This window comes from Orcinus orca, chromosome 2 (genome assembly GCF_937001465.1).
Source record: "Orcinus orca chromosome 2, mOrcOrc1.1, whole genome shotgun sequence".
NCBI lineage: Eukaryota > Metazoa > Chordata > Mammalia > Artiodactyla > Delphinidae > Orcinus > Orcinus orca.
In genome coordinates this window covers 5,736,099-5,750,590 of record NC_064560.1, presented here as the reverse complement: position 1 = coordinate 5,750,590, position 14,492 = coordinate 5,736,099, and the positions used below count along the sequence as shown (strand labels likewise).

General features: G+C 42.3%; 1 protein-coding gene across 1 annotated transcript in view; it reads right to left on the bottom strand.

The window, feature by feature from the left end:
* Nucleotides 1-14,492, bottom strand: part of RSU1 (Ras suppressor protein 1) — a 356,102-nt gene that overhangs the window by 97,652 nt on the left and 243,958 nt on the right. The window lies entirely within an intron of this gene.

Genomic DNA, 14,492 nt, shown 5'->3' with positions numbered 1-14,492 from the left:
AAATATATAAGACACACAAGAAGGGCTTTAAATAAACAAGTAGAATTGATTCGTACATCATACTTTTGCATATTCAGGAGCAACGGATGTCACTCAAATGTGGGTGACATTTGCTTGTCAATACGGGGATGATAGCTGGGAAGATGGTGACTTATTACACACCAGGGCGAGAATTGAAATGAGAAGCAGAAACAAATAAGACTACACAGTAAGCAAACAATAACATCCCCGGCGCCGATCAGGGGCCTGTGGTCTGGTCCGTGGGCTCCACAGCACGGACGGACGTCCCCTCCGCTCAGCCTTCGGCCTACACCCCTTATCCCCAACCCACCAGTTCAGTTCTTTCTTTCCTCCTTCTCTGTTTCAGAACAAAATAAGGTCAAATGAGGAGGCAGAAGGAAACAAAGATTCATTGATTCTTCTAAGAGAAATGTCAGCAGCTCATCAGGTCTTTCCTGGGAGAATCACCACTGAGGCGTTGGGCTGTGAGGCCCAGCCCAGCCCTGGTCTCCCCCGTCTCCATTCTCCCTCTCTCTGGATGCTGACACAGGCCCTGCTCCTGCTACTGGGACACAGTCCTTCTCACTTCTCAAACCTTTAACTTTTATTTGAGGGGGGTGCTTTTATAAACATGTGTCTTTACCTTGAGCATAATGACACGTATATTTCACACTATTTTTGTTCACACGAGCTGCATCATTTTCATGTGTTTAAGCAGCAAACACATAATAAGTTCTCTCCTGGCTACAACACCTGTTTTCCTAAAATCTCTTCCGGGTTGCTTCTCAAAGTCACCTTTCTTTAGGGGGGTACAAAATGGTAACACATGGTGTCAGCAGTGGAGGGTAATATATTAATGAAACAGGCTCTTCCCTGATACACCAAATGATCAAATGTCATAAGACTTGCCTATTGCTAAGGAGAGTTGAGTGGGGATAAAAGGAAAGGTTTTTTAAAGGTAGAATTGTATAAATAAATTCTCATCAAAACCCTCAAGATACATGGACGAAGCCTCAGCTCATAAAGGAACCCATCAAGGCTGAAAGAGTTGAGTTAGAACGGACCCTGGAAAGCAAGTCTCTACCTGCTCGCTTGGCAGATGGTGAGACTGAGACCCATAAGCCTCGAGTAGAATCAGGGTCATCCCATGCGCTTGCTGGTACACCTTCCTCTACAACACAGTACCAGTACACCGCAGCCCAGCCCAGCCCAAGACCTGCGGTACTGTTCCTAGTAATTCAGGCTTTCCTCCTTCTACTTTCTCTAATGCCAAAGCAGAGCTTGATTCTTCCAAGTGAGGGCTCTAACATCTCAAAGTTCTGCTGAGATTTGGCCTTGGTGCTCAATCGTCATCCTTCACAGTGAGGACACCATCCCCCATGTCACATGGCTGACCCTCGTCTTTCCATCGAGTGCACACACCTCAACAGTGCATGGACATTTGGCTTTTTAGTGAAGGAAGTTTAAATGATCCGTCTCCTTCCTTTCCTCTAGAAATGTCCCACCAAGTATTTGTACTCTGGGAGAAACTTCCTTTGTTCCCCCAAGATTTTCAGGGACGCCTGGGCTGTAGATGAACTCATGGCTGGTTCCTGCCACTTTTCACTGCTTGAATTTCCCAGAAGGTTCTTTGGAAAGTTACTCACGCTTCAGCCCTTACTCTGACAGTTTGAATAAACCATCTGATATGGCATATTACTCATCATCTTTATATGTATATAATAATAGAAAATGTGTCAATTAAAAAAATATTTGGTTCTTTTCAGTCCTCATCAGAGGACCAAGTTTTCTCTCACAGTCGATATTAGCTTTGGAAGCAGGCCCTGGAATCTAATTTTCACAGGACTTCCCAGTCATTTCTCAAGAAAACACCAGGCTCCATCTTCCCATTCCTTCTGCCCCTGGGCCTTTGGGACCATTAAATAATAAAGTCAAATACAGAAACCCAGGGGTTTCCCTGGGTTTCCCGCAGTGGTTAGGAATCCGCCTGCCAACACAGGGGACACGGGTTGGAGCCCTGGTCTGGGAAGATCCCACATGCTGCGGAGCAACTAAGCCCGTGCACCACAACTACTGAGCCTGTGCTCTAGAGCCTGCGAGCCACAACTACTGAAGCCCGCGTGCTGCAACTACTGAAGCCTGTGCGCCTAGAGCCCGTGCTCCACAACAAGAGAAGCCACCGCAATGAGAAGCCCGCGCACCACAACGAAGAGTAGCCCCCACTCACTGCAACTAGAGAAAGCCCGCGCGTAGCAACAAAGACCCAACAAAGCCAAAAATAAATAAATAAAAATAAATAAATTTAATTAAAAAAAAAAAACAGAAACGCATGATCTGGGTTGGGTGATGCCCCTGTGATTTTCACCTCTCCCACATCATTTCTGTCTCTTTCGCAGAACTGAGCAGATCCTAAACACACGACTTCCACACAGACGAGCGTGGCCACCCATTAATCTTTATTGAGCACCCACTGGCAGCATAGCCCTACAGCGGGCTCTTCCAAGGCAAACAAATACTTAGTCATGAGAATGATTTCCAAATCCAGCAGCACTTCAACAGAAATAGCATTTCTTATAACAGGAAAAAAAACAATGAATTCACAGACCCAAGGGCTATCTAAAGAAATAGATATTAAGAATGTAAAAAAAAAAAAAAATGGGGGCCGGATCAGCTATCTTTAATTTCTGGGTCTCAAAATTGTATTTCAGGACACACACTCGTTTGACTGAAGAATTGGAGGTTTCCAGCCATACAGGGTCTGCTTGGAGTTATGTAGGGAAGCTTTGGAATCAGAGGAGTCTTAACTTGAATCTTAGCTTCCACATTTAGTAGCTGGGGAAGTTACTTGTAAACTTCCTGAGGCTTAATTTCCTTTTCTGTGAAATACCTAAATCAGGATTGTTGCGAAGACTGAGTTAATGCATATAATTACAATGATACTCAATGCCCAAGAAAAGCCCAGTAAATGTCAGCTTTCATCTTAGTATACTGTAGGTCTACTGAGTAGTGTGTGTATGTCTATGAACTTGATGGTAGAACACAAGGCTCTCAAGGAAGTTAAAGCAAAGAGTCAGGCTTGAAACAAATGACATCTAATGGGCAATAAGTATTACAGACTTAGACAGAACGAGAAAGCACACAGAAGTTCTCCAGGAGAGCAGCCTTCTGTGTTCTAAAACAAGGCAAGACACAACTCAAAATAAAGATCACTTTACCCTTCTCCAAAGGAAGAAAACGTTTCATAGCCAGGTTATTTGAATTCACGGCAGTCTGCTAGACCAAGGTTTTAGACTTAGAACCTAGTAGGGAAGCATTAGAACGTGCTTTTTGTCCTCTGGAAAGTTCTCCAAATCCCAAGTGGCAAGTGTATTTAAAAATCACTGAGGTAGTTATTCAGGACCTGAGCCTCTGGGGGATGACTCTCAACAAAGCAAACATACCGGAGAGGGTGGCTTTGTACAGGCAGCCAGAAGAGCGATCACACTGCTGGGGACCTAAGTCATAAACATACTCAGGAGAGAATTCTAAACACAAAACTCTCCACTGAAGATGGTGAGCTGCACAGCTAGCTTGGCAGATCTGCTGTCAGAAAATGGGAGGTAACCAGCACATGACGTAAGACTCCGTTACAATATACGGCTTCAACTTGGTCTCCACTTCTTGCTATATCATTCCATAGAAGGATGAAATCTCTAGTATGGATATGATATTTTCGACTTGCCATGGGTCAAATATTATGGTCCCTATGACTCTACTTAATGTAGAATTGAAATGTTACAAAGAATGAGATCTAAGAGATCAGCGAGTCCTCCTAAGCTATGCTCAGGACAACTCAGTCATACAAGGTAGATGAATGAACTCAAGAAACTAATAGCACTTGTTTACAAAACAGAAACAGACTTTCAGATACTGAAAACAAACTTACGGTTACCAAAGGGGAAACGTGGATAAATTAGGAGCTTGGGATGAACATTCACACACTATTATATATAAGATAGATAACCAACAAGGACCTACTGTAGAGCACAGGGAACTCTACTCAGTATTCTGTGATAGCCTATATGAGAAAAGAATCTGAAACAGAATGAATACATGCATACGTATAACTGAATCACTTTGCCGTACACCTGAAACTAACAGAACATTGTAAATCAACTAGACTCCAGTAAAATTTTTAAGAAAAAAACTAAAAGTGGCTGCCGTGAGACTGCGGGGAACTTTCCAGCAGAAGATACATCCTAGGGACACAGCTCAGAAGCTGTGCGCCAGACAGATGAACTGGTCAGGCAGTGATAAGAATTGAGGCAGTCGTGCTGTTTTGTTTTAAAGAATCTACAGCATCACGCCTTCTGAGAGGAGAGGTTACAGAGAGCTTCGGATGGAACCAGACCCTGCCGAGAGCAGCCAGTATTCCAGAAACAGCTCTAAGAGTAATTAGGCTGCAGGGGGCGTGATCATCAAGTGAGGGTGCACTTGGGCCCACTCCCCCCTGCTACACCTCCCAGGGCAACTGACCTTCAAATATGAACAATGTGTCCTACGAAGAAATACTGTGTCCCTTGGGTATCTGTATGTGAACAGACATATCAGCTTTTCCTTAATGCAGGCAATCTCTTGGGGATAGTTTTAAACAGTGTAAAAATAGAATTTCAAACCGTAATCCTAAAAATAAATTGTGAAGGTAGTTTAGATTTGTAATAAGCTGGAAGGAAGAAAAACCAAAATTAACCTATCGGAGGTAGCTGCATGTTCAATATAAGTAGGTGAATACGCCAATATTTCCCATTGAAAGAACCTGTAATGATTCATAATGCAATTAATTACTTTATCTTTAGCTCTGGAAAGTGGAAAAAGTCAGCAAAAGTCGATCCTACTTAGACCAGGGTTTTGTGATTTTCTTTTTCCTGTATCCACAAAGGCTCTCTGGTTTCAGTCAGGCCCTTCTGACACACACCAGCAGGCAGGCAGATTCTGAGTGTGATGTTAATCATTCTGGGTGTGTTAGTCGTTTATTGCCCACTGCTGCCTTGTTGGGACCATTCCAGAAAGCCAGCAACTTCACAGAGGTGGGAACACAGACAAGATTGTTCATTTTACTACCAACGGCTGCTTTTGTGAATTTCTGGTAAATTTTCGTGGCGGAAAATTTAAAATTATTGGCTGAATTAGAGGGATTAACTGAAAATGTCTATTATCCAATAGATGCCATTATGTATTTATATTTCTCTATATATAAAATCGCAATTATATATATTAAATATGGCACATTTATTATATTATCGTAATACAGGTACATATATTATATATATACATAATACATATACGTATATATATATATGATTTATATATCAATATATTTGTGTGTATGTAAATATATATATATATGATTTTTTTACATTTACTCTTTTTTTTTTTTTTTTTTTGTGGTATGCGGGCCTCTCACTGCTGCGGCCTCTCCCGTTGCAGAACACAGGCTCCGGATGCACAGGCTCAGCGGCCATGGCTCACGGGCCCAGCCGCCCTGCGGCATGTGGGATCTTCCCGGACCGGGGCACGAACCCGTGTCCCCTGCATTGGCAGGCGGACTCCCAACCACTGTGCCACCAGGGAAGCCCTAAATTTACTCTTAAGGAATTGTTTTCGTGGGTGGGCAGAAGGTCTTCATGGTCAGATAATGAGAGCTAGCTATGGACCACCCATGGTGGTTTCTCTTTGTTGAAAGCCCCAGAACATGACCTTGACACCCCGGGACACATGAGCATTTGTCCTTGTATTACACAGACCACTGGTTGGACCTCTTTACCCATTTCCCTCAGGGTTGAAGGAGGCATCCACATGGTCCTTTTTTACAAAGGCCTTGGGCAGAAAAGAGAAGAAGAAAAAAGTAGGAGCTAATTAGAAGGAATTTTAGGACAAGTGTGGTCTTTCAGAGAAAATCATGCATTGGGTCTAAGCTACATAATTAACTTTTTCCTCAGAAATTCGGAGCAAGCTCAGAAGGGGCTGATCTAATGTTTTATCTGGCGTTTGATGGTACTAGTTAGAATGAAGTCTCTGGATAAGCCGCTTCTATTATCTTCTCATTAACGTGTTCCATTTAATTCAATTTAATCTAATTGAAAACAGGCCAGAAGAGAGCCGGACTCGGCTGTCCCCTTCCTACGCCTCCAGCCTCTCCCACCTGCAAAGTGTTTCACACGCAGCATCTGCAGGCACCTTCCTTCAGCACCTGCCGCGGACCCCACTGCAGGGCCACCTCTGTCCTCCCAATGGCTCCACCACCCACCTCCCCTCCTGCCACGGCATCATTCTCCCAAGCTCCGTGAGTTTCCTTCTTCTTACAGCACTGATCTCATTCTGCTTTGCCAAAGGCCCGTGTCCTTTCTCCTGTGACTGCGAGAAAGTCCAGGTCTTTCATCTTCGGCCTCCCACCCCTGCCCTCCCCCTACCCACATGCACCACAGACACGTTTACTAGGGGCTAAATACATGTTTGTTGATGTGAACTGCAGAATTGGGAATCAGCAGCAGGGTTTGCAAAAGAACTTTCTAAGACTGAGGAAATCTGGATGTACCGAACACACCTGGACTGGAAATGAGACATTTCCAAGGACTGAACATTCTTTAAACTGCCCAAAATGTTAGATTAAGAACCAGATTAGTATCCATTATTAAAAAAAAAACCGACAGAACTGAGAAATAATCTGTACAATTGGGATTCGAAACTCATTAGGGCCTTAGATGTCAGACCTAATATGTGTTTTCTCTGCAGGAAGTGATAATGGTGGACTCACTGATACTTAGCACCAGTCCCGATAGTTTAAAAACACTATTAGGTTTGTTTAACCATCGTATTTTCAAAACACTTTATAACATGTGTATGGTGGGAGCAAAAATTCTCCTGTGATTACCGAAGGGGAACATGCATTCCCCAGGGATTTCTGTCTGAGACCATGGCCATATGAATCACCTATGCTAAATCCTCCAGTGTATCTTTTTTTTTTTTTTTTTTTGCGGTACGCGGACCTCTCACTGCTGTGGCCTCTCCCGTTGCAGAGCACAGGCTCCGGACACGCAGGCTCAGCGGCCATGGCTCACGGGCCCAGCCGCTCTGCGGCATGTGGGATCTTCCCAGACCGGGGCACGAACCCGCGTCCCCTGCATCGGCAGGCGGACTCTCAACCACTGCGCCACCAGGGAAGCCCCTCCAGTGTATCTTTTATGGGGTTCATCTCCTCCTTTCTTTAAGATGTGTTGAAACATTTTCTGCCTGTACCCTGTTTGCTGTCAACAAATAGAGACATACAAAAGAACAAAATAATGCCATTTGCAGCAAGCTGGATGGACCTAGAGATGGTCAATCTGAATGAAGGACGTCAGACAGAGACAAATCATATGATATCGCTTATATGCGGCATCTAAAAAAATCGTACAAATGAACTTATTTACGAAACAGACATAGGCTCAACGGATGTAGAAAAAAAACTTACAGTTACCGGGGGGGGGAAAGCAGGGGGAATAAATTGGGAGATTGGGATTGACATATACACACTACTATATATAAAATAGATAGGTAATAAGGACCCACTGTATAGCACAGTACTCAATACTCTGTAATGGCCTATCCATAGGGAAAAGAATCTAAAAACGAGTGGATATGTGTATATGTGTAACTGATTCACTTTGCTGTACAGCAGAAACTAACACAACAATGTAAGTCAACTACACTACAATAAAATTTTTTTAAAAAGAGACAATTATTTCTTCTAAAATACAGATGATCATATCAATTCTTTTAAACTTCAACTGTTTCCAAAGAAGTATCTGAAGTTTCTGACAAGAAAAAAAAAGACATATAAAATAGTTCCTTTACAATAAAAATATGAGAACTAGAGCTATGTGATTGAAAGAAGGGCTAGGCAAGGGAGAAAAAAATTGCAGCAGAAGTATTACATCCAGGACAGTAGCTGCTCTATAGAAAATCAAATACTTCTGTGTTCCCCAATAGCCAAGGCAAAAAGGGAAACACCACGAGTTACCTTTAGCTCATGATCTGTTAAAAGAAACATCAGTCTTTCAGGAGAAGGAGAATGTTTCCTCTCACAGAATTCTAAGAAGAGTTTATCAAGAAGGGGGTATGAACTAATATGAGAGATAACAGTCAAGGTGGTTGAAGAACTATTCCCCAAAGAAGAACTAAAGTAGACCAAATCTTATTCAACTTACTAGAACATCTTGAAATTCATTCAAAGAAAGCTGACATATTGAATAAGAGGCAAGTACTGCTCCCAGAAAACACGTCATTAGCAAGAACAGAATGAATGGGAGAAAGAGCAGAGAGTGGAGTTTCAACCAAAAGAGGTGACGACTTATTTTCAAATAAAAATCAAAAGTGCAGTAAACGTTATCCCCGGAGTGACAAAACTCAGCGAAAACAAACGCAAATAAATTCCACATTTCTGTTTCCTTTTAGTGTGTCATTTGAAAAGATCAGTCAAATGTGATTAGCTTCAGAAAAAAAAAAAAGTTAAACCATTTGGCAGAGTTGTTCCCAAGTCATGACTACAATATTTTGACCTGTGAATTATGACAGATATAAAAGTGTTACTCGTATTATAAAAACAACGTTGAGCAGATAGGAATTTGACTGAATCACACGTAAATCTCCGATTCTGTAAATAGAAAACGCTTGCATATACTATTTGATAATGATATTCATGAACACCAGGAACTACCCATATAAAAAATTAACAACTGTATGCACTCGTGAACTGCAAACACTGATCTACTTGCTGCAGATGAAAAAATCACTTTCCTCCCTTCACATTCAACTGGTCATTTATACGTAAGCGTATTTATTTCAATCCCAACAACTCCTTAATTTAGCCTAGAGTAAGTCACTGGATGTTTACTCACAATCTCAAAATATGGACAAGTGTACGCAAGGTAAAAGCATGCCAGTACTCCTGAGACAGCCAATGAATTTTCTGAAGATTTTTGAGCATGCAGTATAGTGTGAATTTTAATGATTTTCAGCTCCTCTTAGATCCACACACAAATATAGAAATATGTATCGGGCAATGCAAATGAACTTGAAATGGGTTCAGTGGATGGTAAAGCCAGCCCTGTGCTGAGTGCTTTAATACCCGGGGTTCAGAAACCACTCAGAAGGCAACATTCTCCCATCAGCAAAAGATAAAAGGCAAAAGGCAAACCGCTCTTACAAAGCAATAAACACTATGTAATACAAAGGGGGAGAGTAAATACTCTTCCACAACACAAAAGGGAATGGAGCCAGGGAGATAAAAATGACAGAATAAATACAGGTGGTTTAAACTAGTAAAGGAGAATCTGAACAAGAGAGAAAAATCACTTGCTGGCTTTCTTTCTTGGAGGGCTTTACAAACCAAGCTTTCTTCAAATAACTCAAGTTTCAAATATGGCAGCACGGTTAAGTTCCGCGTTTACCTTTCGTCGTGGTCATGGAAAGGTTTGAAGCAATGGGAGCATTTCCAAAGAACTGGGAACCCTTGGGAAAAGACAATTACGGTATTTATCAGTGCAACTGGAAATAAGGAATAGAGAGGAGTCAGGAACGGTGGCGATTCGCCATACAGGTGTCTGTTATTTCCTTTACCGAGTCAAAATCCATTGATGCGCTTGGCACTCTGCCCTCGTGATAAACTGTGGTCCCTCACATTCATCAGGGACTTGACAGCTGGGAGTGGCCAACTCCAGATTAAAATCTCCCCTGTTTTGTTGGCCAGGAGATTCATTTTTGCTGTCATCAACTCCATATACTCCTCCCTTTGTTTGCTGATTATTAATTTTGGACTCATTAGTGATTTAATTTTTCAACTACAAATGCAATTATTGTAATGATTCATTCGTGTAACGTTTTTTAATTTCAAGTAGGAGAGAATTCAATCTCAACTGAGTTCTTCAAAATGAAGGAGCCTCTTGATGGTAGAAAGCATATTTTAAAGGGGTTTGAAATCTTTGTGTGGAATTTAGCTTCAATGATAGAGCTCAGCGTTGCAGGATGGTTGGGGGATATATATACGATGACTTAAATAAAACATACAGGATTCAAGTCGGAAAACTCTTTTGGAGTAAACTATTCATGAAAATGGAAAATTACAGGATTTTTCTCACTCACATAAAATGTTGGGCTTTGGCAAGATGTCATTACAGCTGATCTTGGCAACGTGAGCTAGTGAAAGTAGATGAGATGGTTGCTTTGGAAGGGAGAGCCTTTGCTTTGAAGGCTGTTTGTTTTGTATGATTTTTCATACTGGTGAAGCCAAAAAAGGATAAAAGTATTTCTTCAGGTTGGTGAAGTAAGAGACCAAGAATCCAGTGAAACCTGCCTCCTTTCAGTTCTCTCACATTACCCAGTTTTGTACAGACGAGTTTGTATTAAGGGACTAGATGTATTTTTAACAAAAGATATCCTATTCCCTTTTATATCTCCCATAGCATCCACACCAGCACCTGGGTACCAAGCGAGTCTTCGATAATTGTTTGTCAAAACAGGTAAAGAGAACCATCTTATTGGCTGGTTGTGACTTACTGAAAGATCAAAGCATATACAAGGCTTACTATGCAACGGAAGGTTCTGAATCAACAACTAAAGAGATACGTTTATCCAGAGGACTGGACCCTGATTGGGGTGGTGGTCCCACTCACACTGACTCCTTGTTCCCTGAGATCAAGGGGAAGAAACCGGGGTGGACATCATGTGACCATGTTTTTCCTTAAGGAGCCATCTCTTTACCACCCATGTCTGGCTGAGCAGAACCTTGTCTCAAAATTGGCCACGGAAACGCTTCTCTTTCCTGATTTTTGAGACGTGGAATAGAAAGACATGGAAATTGACAGCACCACTGAAGAAAGGCCCACAAAGGCCTCTTGCAAAACTTGTTAGAGCTGCTCTTGGTTCTTTTATCTGTCCTACTAATCCTGTGGGATATTTTATATCTTCCAAGAAGGCCCACCACCACCTTCCTATCCCTCTACTCTTCTTCTTTTTTTTTTTTTTTTAACTTATTCTACCTCAAGTGGGATTATTTTGCTCACAATGGAGAGAGTCATAACACATGCAACCTGGTTGGGGCTTTAAGGGAGGGTTAAGCTCTCTTCTGTACCAGCGCTGCTCCAATAGAGCTTACTGTGATGATAGGAATGTTTGATCTACGTGCTGTCACGTGCGGCTACTGAGCATCTGAAATGTGGCTGGTGCAACAAAAAAACGGAATTTTTAAAATTTCATTGAATTTTAATTAAGTTGAAATAACCACAGGTGACTAGTGCCTGTGGACTGGATGGGTCGGTATGATGAGAATGTTAGGAATCCTTTTTCTCTATTTAAGGACAGAACAAGTGAAATGGATTTAATTGAAGCAATGAGGCTACACGTGGGCTGTGAGCCAAACCTGAGAAAAAGATGATCCAAGAAGGTCCCTGGAACTCTCAGGCATACTCAGAAGTGGCCCCCAGAATAGAATGGTGGATCAGCTGGGCTACTGTAACCAAGTAGCACAGACTGGGCGGCTTAAACAACAGACATTCATTGTCTCCCAGTTCTGGAGGCTGGAAGTCCAAGACCGAGGTGTCAGCGGGGTTGGTTTTTTCTCAGGCCTCTCTCCTTGGCTTGTAGACGGCCGTCTTCTCCCTGTGTCTTCACGTGGTCTTCCCTCTGTGTGTGACTATGCCCTTATCTCCTTTATAGGATACCAGTCACACTGGATTAGGGCCCACCCATATGGTCTTATTTTATGTTATTTAGCCCTTTAAAGGCTCTATCTCCAAATATGGTCACATTCTGAGATACTAGGGATTAGGGCTTGGACATATGGATTTTGTGGGGGACACAATTCAGTCCATAACTAATGGTCTAGTGCGGATATGCCTAAAAGACAAAGGAACATTGAGAATTCCAATTGTTAGCACAGCTGGGGAACTGCCGTCCCTTGAGACTGGAGACCTATTTAGCATTTCCAATCCAAGCGTGGCTGCATTTTCTTCATTTTAATTGCAGCAGCAGATGAACTACAGACATGGGCATAGCTTGACTCTAGGTTACCATTTCCAGGGAGTTTAATGAGTACGACTTCTTTCAAGTAACTATGAGATTTGAATGTCAGTTCTGACTCAGTTGATTCTTCTTTAGAAACCATCTCTAATTTTGATTTTTTTCTTCCCCCAATTGCTATCAAAAGCAGGTCTTGATGATCACATACCAGGACCCTCATCATAGCTTCCTGCACGATCTCCTGGCCTTCAGCTTGCTCGGTTCTTGTGCACTGTATGTACCGAGCTTAGATTCTTCTTCCCAAGAGACACCGTTCATTGTTCCTCCCATTTCTTGGAACCTTCAAAGGACTCTCTCTCAGCTTAGCTGTCTCAAGATAAATCCTAAATTCCTAACTTCATGCTAAGTGCATGTTTATGACTTTAATTCCTATTGCTACCAAACCAAACCAAACCAAACACCTCTTGTGAATCCCCGCAGATCAATCTCCTCAACTTTTCCCTCAGGTATCTCACACACATTTCCAAGCCCAAGTCCTTGCTTACATTACTTCATCTGGAATATCTCCGAAGTCCCCAGGTCTCAAGAGACTTATCATTCATTAAAAGAAAACTTGTCAGACAGAGAAAGACAAACACGACATGACATCGCTTATATGCGGAATCTAAAAAAATGGTACAAATGAACTTATTTACAAAACAGAAATAGAGTCACAGATGTAGAAAACAAACTTATAGTTATGGGGGGTGGAAGGTGAAGGGGGAGGGATAAATTGGGAGATTAGGATTCACATATACACACTTCTATATACAAGACAGGTAACCAACAAGGACCTACTGTATAGCACAGGGAACTCTACTCAGTACTCTGTAATGACCTATACGGGAAAAGAATTGAAAGAAGTCGATATATGTATATGTATAACTAATTCACTTTACTGTATACCTGAAACTAACACAACATTGTAAATCAACTATATTCCAATACAATTTTTTTACAAAAAGAGAGAAAACTTGTATTCAAATTTTACTTTCTTAGAAATGTTTTCCCTGACCATTCCGTCTACAATGATGTTCCACCCACTGGCATCCTATCATGCTCCTTTGTTTTTCATTACTGACTGAATTATGTCCCCCCTCAAAAATCCCTATGTTGAAGTCTTAACCCCCAGTACCTCCAGATGTGGCTGTATTTGGACACTGGGTCTTTACAGATGTGCTAAAGTTAAAATGAGGTCATTAATGTGGGCCCTAATCCAATGTGACAGGTGCCCTTATAGGAGGAAATCGGGACACAGACACACACAGAGGAAAGACTAAGTGAAGACACAGGGAGAAGACGGCCATGAACAAGCCAAGGGGAGAAGGCCTGAAACAAATTCTCCCTTCATGCCTCTCAGAAGAAACCACCCCTGCAGACAGCTTGATTGCAGACTTCCAGCCTCCAGAGCTGTCAGAAAATTCATTTCTGTTGTTGAAGCCACCCAGTCCATAATACTTTGTAATGGCGGTACTAACAATACAGGTGTATACATTACTACCTACTGTTTTGGATCTGTTTCCCTCTACTGGAAAGTCAAGTTCATAAGGGCAGAAACTTAAATTTTGTTCACTGCTGTATCTTCATTATCTAGAGCCTAGGGCCTGGCATATAGTAGGTGTTCACATAAATGAAGTTTGGAACTCCATTCTATATGCCCAGCTACACCATCTCTGCCTAATTCTGGGGAAGTCCGTTGGCTGGCAGATAAAAACTATACCTCCCCAAAACCTAGCCTTTATTGGTAATAAAGGTAGTACTTCAGTCTCTGTTTCCGTTATATTATTTCTCAGTTGGTCTTGAACTTGGGCAGGGAGGAGGGGGTTTAGTACCCTCACTCCCTAACATTCTGTAGCATCTTACAAGTGCAGGTACTCAATGAATATTTTACCCCTACACATGTTTAGTCCTCTTTACATGTTTCCTGACAACTTCCATACACGTATATTTTGATTCCCGGCTAGATTCCCAGCTTCTAGAGGGCAGGGATTGTTCTCAGTACCTGCAAGTCTGCCCTCTTATAGTAGCAGCTCAATAAATCTTCAATGACTGAATGACCAATATACATGTGTTGTGGAACCCTGGGAGAGTCTGGCTCCCAACGACTCCCCTTCTCTGAGGATTTTCTCACTTCCCTACCTACCTCTCATCCCTCCCTCACAATGTACAGAGCACGGAGGTGGAAGGAGGCGAGTTTGTACTGTGAGTCTCTGCCCTGTTCCCCTCGGCCACAGATACTGGACCAGAGATGGACACTGTGCCGCTGAGATGGCTTCTCCCAGGAATCTGGATTGAGACCGAGAGACTCATGCTGGTCTCTTGCAGCTGCTAGACTTATTTTTGTCCATTTAGATAACAGAAAGCGGGCAACTGGTGCCCACCTTGTGACACAGAGAAGGAAAGGCAGTTTGCAGAGAAAG